Below are 6,769 nucleotides of genomic sequence, written 5' to 3' on the forward strand. Positions count from 1 at the left end.
GCAGCACGCGACATAGCTTTGCACACGATAAATGTAACCGTTTAAGAGAGAAGAGCGGCCAATATGACGATCTGGCATTAAGTCGATTCGATAGCAAAGACGAAAACGAATGGATTTCTCAGGTTTTCACTACATTTGAACACTTTTCACATTCCCCCGTCCAACGCGGCAGCTAGACTGCTTTCATGCAAGGTCGTAAGGTCCCAGCGCATGTCCAAGGCACCAATATCGTCTACAAAGTCAAAAATCGATAACTAAATCTTGAATTGTACTGCTTCGTACTGGCTATCACATCAACCTAGAAGCTTCTTCTGTGTTCTATTATGGTGCTTCTAGTGTCTCCACATACCACAGCACGCGACATAGCTTTGAACACGAAAAAAATAATAGTTTCCGAGAGAAGAGCGGCCAATATGACGATATGGCATGAAGTCGATTCGATAGAAAATGATGAAAACTTGCCGATTTCTCAGGTTTTCACTACATATGAACACCTTTCACATACCCCCATCCAACGCGGCTGCTAGAACTCCCTTCATGCAAAATCATAAGGTCCTAGCTCATGTCCAAGTCACCAAAGCCGTCTAAAAAGTAAATAATCGTTAACTAAAACATGAATTGGACTGCTTCGTACTGGCTATCACATCAACCTAGAAGCTTCTTCTGTGTTCTATTATGGTGCTTCTAGTGCCTCCGCAACCACAGAACGCGACATAGCTTTGCACACGAAAAAAATAATCGTTTCCGAGAGAAGAGCGTCCAATATGACGATATGGCATGAAGTCGATTCGATAGCAAATGACCAAAACGGGGGGATTTCTCAGGTTTTCACTACATATGAACACATTTCACATTCCCCCGTGAAAGACCGGTGCTAGAACTCCCTCATGCAAAATCTTAACGTCCAAACTCATGTCCAAGGCACCAAAGCCGTCTAAAAAGTCAACAATCGATAGCTAAAAATTGAATTGTACTGCTTCGTTTTGGCTATCACACCATCTTAGAAGCTTCTTATGTTTTCTATTATCGTGCTTTTAGTGTCTCCACATACCGCAGCACGCGACAAAGCTTTGCACACGATAAATGTAACCGTTTCAGAGAAAAGAGCGCCCAATATGACGATCTGGCTAAAGTCTATTCCATAGCAAATAACGAAAACGGGCGAATTTCTCAGGTTTTTACAACATATGAACACTTTTCACATTCCCCCGTGCAACGCGGCTGCTAGACCTCCCTTCATGCAAAATCTTAAGGTCCTGGATCATGTCCAAGGCACCGAAGCCGTCTAAAAAGGTAATAATCGATACCTAAAACTTGAATTGTACTGCTGCGTACTTTCTATCACATCAACTTAGAAGCTTTTTCTGTGTTCTATTATAGTGCTTCTAGTGTCTCCGTATTCCACAGCACGCGACATAGCTTTGCACACGATAAATGTAACCGTTTCAGAGTGAAGAGCTGCCAATATGGCGATCCTGCATTAAGTCGATTCGATAGCAAATGACGAAAACGGGCGGATTTCTCACGTTTACACTACATATGAACACTTTTCACATTCCCCCGTCCAACGCGGTTGCTAAACCTCCCGTCATGCAAGGTCGTAAGGTCCTAGCTCATGCCCAAGTCACCAAAATCGTCTGAAAAGTCAATAATCGGTAACTAAAACTTCAATATTACTGCTTAGTACTGACTATCTCATCAACTTAGAAGCTTCTTCTGTGTTCTATTATGGTGCTTTTAGTGTCTCCGCATACCACAGCAGCGGCATTGCTTTGCACACGATAAATGTAACCGTTTCAGAGAGAATACCGGCCAATATGACGATCTGGCATTAAGTCGATTCGATAGCAAATGACGAAAACGGGCGGATTTCTCAGGTTTTTACAACGTATGAACAGTATTCACATTCCACAATGCAACGCGGCTACTAGACCTACCTTTATGCAAAATCTTAAGGTCCTAGCTCATGTCCAAGGCACCAAAGCCGTTTAAAAAGTCAATAATCGATAACTGAAACTTGAAATGTACTGCTTCGGACTGGCTATCACACCAATTTAGAAGCTTCTTTTGTGTTCTGTTATGGTGCGTTTAGTGTCTCCGCATACCGCAGCACGCGACATAGCGTTGCACACGATAAATGTAACCGTTTCAGAGAGAAGAGCCGCCAATATGCCGATCTGGCAAATGTCTATTCGATAGCAAATGACGAAAACGGGTGGATTTCTCATGTTTTCACTACATATGAACACCTTTCACATTCCCACGTCCAACGCGGCTGCTAGCACTCCCTCATGCAAAATCTTAAGGTCCCAGCTTATGTCCAAGGCACCAAAGCCATCTAAAATGTCAATAATCGATAACACAAACTTGAATTGTACTGCTTCTTACTGGCTATCACATCAACTTAGAAGCTTCATCTGTGTTCTATTATGGTGTTTTTAGTGTCTCCGCATACCGCAGCGCGAGACCTTGCTTTGCACACGATAAATGTAACCGATTCAGAGAGAAGAGCGGCCAATATGACGATCTGGCATTAAGTCGATTCGATAGCAAGTGACGAAAACGGGCGCATCTCTCAGGTTTTCACTACATATGAACACATTTCACATTCCCCCATGCAACGCAGCTCCTAGATCTCCCTTCATGCAATATCTTAAGGTCGACGCTTATGTCAAAGGAACCAAAGACTTCTTAGAAGTCAATAATCGATAACTGAAACTTGAATTGTACTGCTTCGTACTGGATATCATGTCATCATAGAAGCTTCTTCTGTGTTCTGTTATGGTGCTTTTAGTGTCTCCGCATACCGCAGCACGCGACATAGCTTTGCACACGATAAACGTAATCATTTCAGAGAGAATAGCGGGCAATATGACGATCTGGCATTAATTCGATTCGATAGCAAATGACGAAAACGGGCGGATTTCTCAGGTTTTCACCACACATGAACACATTTCACATTCTCCCGTGCAACGGGGCTGCTAGACTCCTTTCATGCAAGGTCGTAAGGTCCTAGCGCATGTACATGGCACCAAAATCGTCTAATAAGTCAACAATCTGTAACTAAATCTTGAATTTTACTGCTTCGTACTGGCGATCACATCAACCTAGAAGCTTTTTCTGTGTTCTATTATGGTGCTTCTAGTGTCTCCGCATATCACATCACGCGACATAGCTTTTCACACGATAAATGTAACCGTTTCAGAGTGAAGAGCTGCCAATATGACGATCTGGCATTAAGTCGATTCGATAGCAAATGACGAAAAAGGGCGGATTTCTCACGTTTACACTACATATGAACACTTTTCACATTCCCCCGTCCAACGCGGTTGCTAAACCTCCCGTCATGCAAGGTCGTAAGGTCCTAGCTCATGACCAAGTCACCAAAATCGTCTGAAAAGTCAATAATCGATTACTAAAACTTCAATTGTACTGCTTACGACTGACTATCTCATCAACTTAGAAGCTTCTTCTGTGTTCTATTATGTTGCTTTTAGTGTCTCCGCATACCACAGCAGCGACATTGCTTTGCACACGATAAATGTAACCGTTTCAGAGAGAATACCGGCCAATATGACGATCTGTCATTAATTTGATTCGATAGCAAATGACGAAAACGGGCGGATTTCTCAGGTTTTCACAACGTATGAACACTTTTCACATTCCCCAGTGCTACGCGTCTACTAGACCTAACTTTATGCAAAATCTTAAGGTCCTAGCTCATGTCCAAGGCACCAAAGCCGTTTAAAAAGTCAATAATCGATAACTGAAACTTGAAATGTACTGCTTCGGACTGGCTATCACACCAATTTAGAAGCTTCTTTTGAGTTCTGTTATGGTGCTTTTAGTGTCTCCGCATACCGCAGCACGCGACATAGCGTTGCACACGATAAATGTAACCGTTTCAGAGAGAAGAGCGGCCAATAAGACGATCTGGCATTAGGTCGATTCGATAGAAATAACGAAAACGGGCGGATTTCTCAGCTTTTCACTACATACGTAACTTTTCACATCACCCCGTGCAACGTGGCTGCTATAATTCCCTTCATGCAAAATCTTCAGGTCCTAGCTCATGTCCAATGCACCAAAGCCGTCTAAAAAGTCAATAATCGATAACTAAAACTTGAATTGTTCTGCTACGTGCTGGCTTTCACATCAACATAGAAGCTTCTTCTGTGTTCTATTATGGTGCTTTTAGTGTCTCCACATACCACAGCAAGCGACATAGCTTTGCACACGATAAATGTAACCGTTTCAGAGAGAAATGTGGCCAATATGACGACCTGGCATTAAGTCGATTCAATAGCAAATGACGAAAACGGGCGGATTTCTCCGGTTTTCACTACATATGAACACTTTTCACATTCCCCCATGCAACGCGGCTGCTAGACCTCCCTCCCTGCAAAATCTTAAGGTCCTAGATCATGCCCACGGCAACAAAGCCGTCTAAAAAGTCAATAATCGATAACTAAAACTTGAATTGCACTGCTTGGTACTGGCTATCACATTAACTTAGGTGCTTCTTTTGTATTATATTATGGTGCTTTTCGTGTCTCCACATACCGCAGCACGCGACATAGCATTGCACACGATAAATGTAACCATTTCAGAGAGAAGAACCGTCAATATGACGATCTCGCATTAAGTCGATTCGATAGCAAATAACGAAAACGGGCGGATTTCTCAGGTTTTTACAACATATGAACACTTTTCACATTGTCTCGTGCAACGTGGCTGCTAGACCTCCCTTCATGCAAAATCTTAAGGTCCTAGCTCATGTCCAATGCACCAAAGCCGTCTAAAAAGTCAATAATCGATAACTAAAACTTGAAATGTACGGCTAAGTACTTTCTATCACATCAACTTAGATGCTTCTTCTGTGTTCTATTATGGTGCTTTTAGTGTTCAGGCATTCCGCAGCTCGCGACATAGGTTTGCACACGATAAATGTAACCGTTTCAGAGAGAATACCTGCCAATATGACGATCTGGCATTAAGTCGATTCGATAGCAAATGACGAAAGCAGGCGGATTTCTCAGGTTTTCACTACATATGAACACTTTTCACATTCCCCCGTGCAACGCGTCTGCGAGACCTCCCTTCCTGCAAATTCTTATGGTCCTATCTCATGTCCAAGGCACCAAAGCCATATAAAAAGTCAATAATGGATAACTAAAACTTGAAATCTACTGCTTCGTAATGGCTATCACATCATCTTAGAAGCTTCATGTGTGTTCTATTATAGTGTTTTTAGTGTCTCCGCTTACCTTAGCACGAGACATTGCTTTGCACACGATAAATGTAACCGTTTCAGAGAGAAGAGCGGCCAATATGACGATCTGGCATTAAGTCGATTCGATAGCAAATAACGAAAACGGTCGGATTTCTCAGGTTTTACTACATATGAACACTTTTCACATTCCCCCGTGCAACGCGTCTGCGAGACCTCCATTCCTGCAAAATCTGAATTTCTTTGCTCATGTCCAAGGCACCAATGCCGTGTGAAGAGTCAATAATCGATAAGTAAAACTTGAATTGTACTGCTTCGTACTGGCTATCACATCCACTTAGAAGCTTCATCTGTGTTCTATTATTGTGCTTTTGGTGTCTAGACATTCCGCAGCTCGCGACATAGTTTTTTACACGATAAATGTAGACGTTTCAGGGAGAAGAGCGGCCGGTATGACGATCTGGCATTACGTCGATTCCATAGCAAATGACGAAAACGGTCGGATTTCTCAGGTTTTTACTACATATGAATACTTTTCACATTCTCTCGTGCAACGTGGCTGCTAGACCTCCCTTCATGCAAAATCTTAAGGTCACAGCTCTTGTTCAAGGCACCAAAGCCGTCTGACAAGTCAATAATCGATAACTAAAACTTGAATTGTACTGCTTCGTACTGGTATCACATCAACTTAGAAGCTTCTTGTGTGTTCTATTACGCTGTTTTTAGTGTCTCCGCATACCGCAGCACGCGATATGGCTTTGCACACGACAAATGTAACAGTTTCAGAGAGAAGAGCGGACAATATGACGATCTGGCATTAAGTCGATTCGATAGCAAATGACGAAAACTGTCGGATTTCTCACGTTTTCACTACATATGAACTCTTTTTACATTCTCCCGTGCAACGCGGCTGCTAGTCCTCCATTCATGCAAGTTGGTAAGGTCCTAGCTCATGTCCAAGGCACGAAAATCGCCTAAAAAGTCAATAATCGATAACTAAAACTTGAAATGTACTGCTTCGTACTGTCTATCACATCAACTGAGAAGCTTCTTCTGTGATCTATTATGGTGCGTTTAGTGTCTCCGCATACCGCAGCGCGAGACCTTGCTTTGCACACGATAAATGTAACCGATTCAAAGAGAAGAGCGGCCAATATGACGATCTGGCATTAAGTCAATTCGATAGCAAGTGACGAAAAGGGCGGATCTCTCAGGTTTTCACTACATATGAACACATTTCACATTCCCCCATGCAACGCAGCTCCTAGATCTCCCTTCATGCAATATCTTAAGGTCGACGCTTATGTCAAAGGAACCAAAGCCTTCTTAAAAGTCAATAATCGATAACTGAAACTTGAATTGTACTGCTTCGTACTGGATATCATGTCATCATAGAAGCTTCTTCTGTGTTCTGTTATGGTGCTTTTAGTGTCTCCGCATACCGCAGCACGCGACATAGCTTTGCACACGATAAACGTAATCATTTCAGAGAGAATAGCGGGCGATATGACGATCTGGCATTAATTCGATTCGATAGCA

The sequence above is a fragment of the Schistocerca gregaria genome, unplaced genomic scaffold (assembly GCF_023897955.1).
Source record: "Schistocerca gregaria isolate iqSchGreg1 unplaced genomic scaffold, iqSchGreg1.2 ptg000378l, whole genome shotgun sequence".
NCBI classification, from domain to species: domain Eukaryota; kingdom Metazoa; phylum Arthropoda; class Insecta; order Orthoptera; family Acrididae; genus Schistocerca; species Schistocerca gregaria.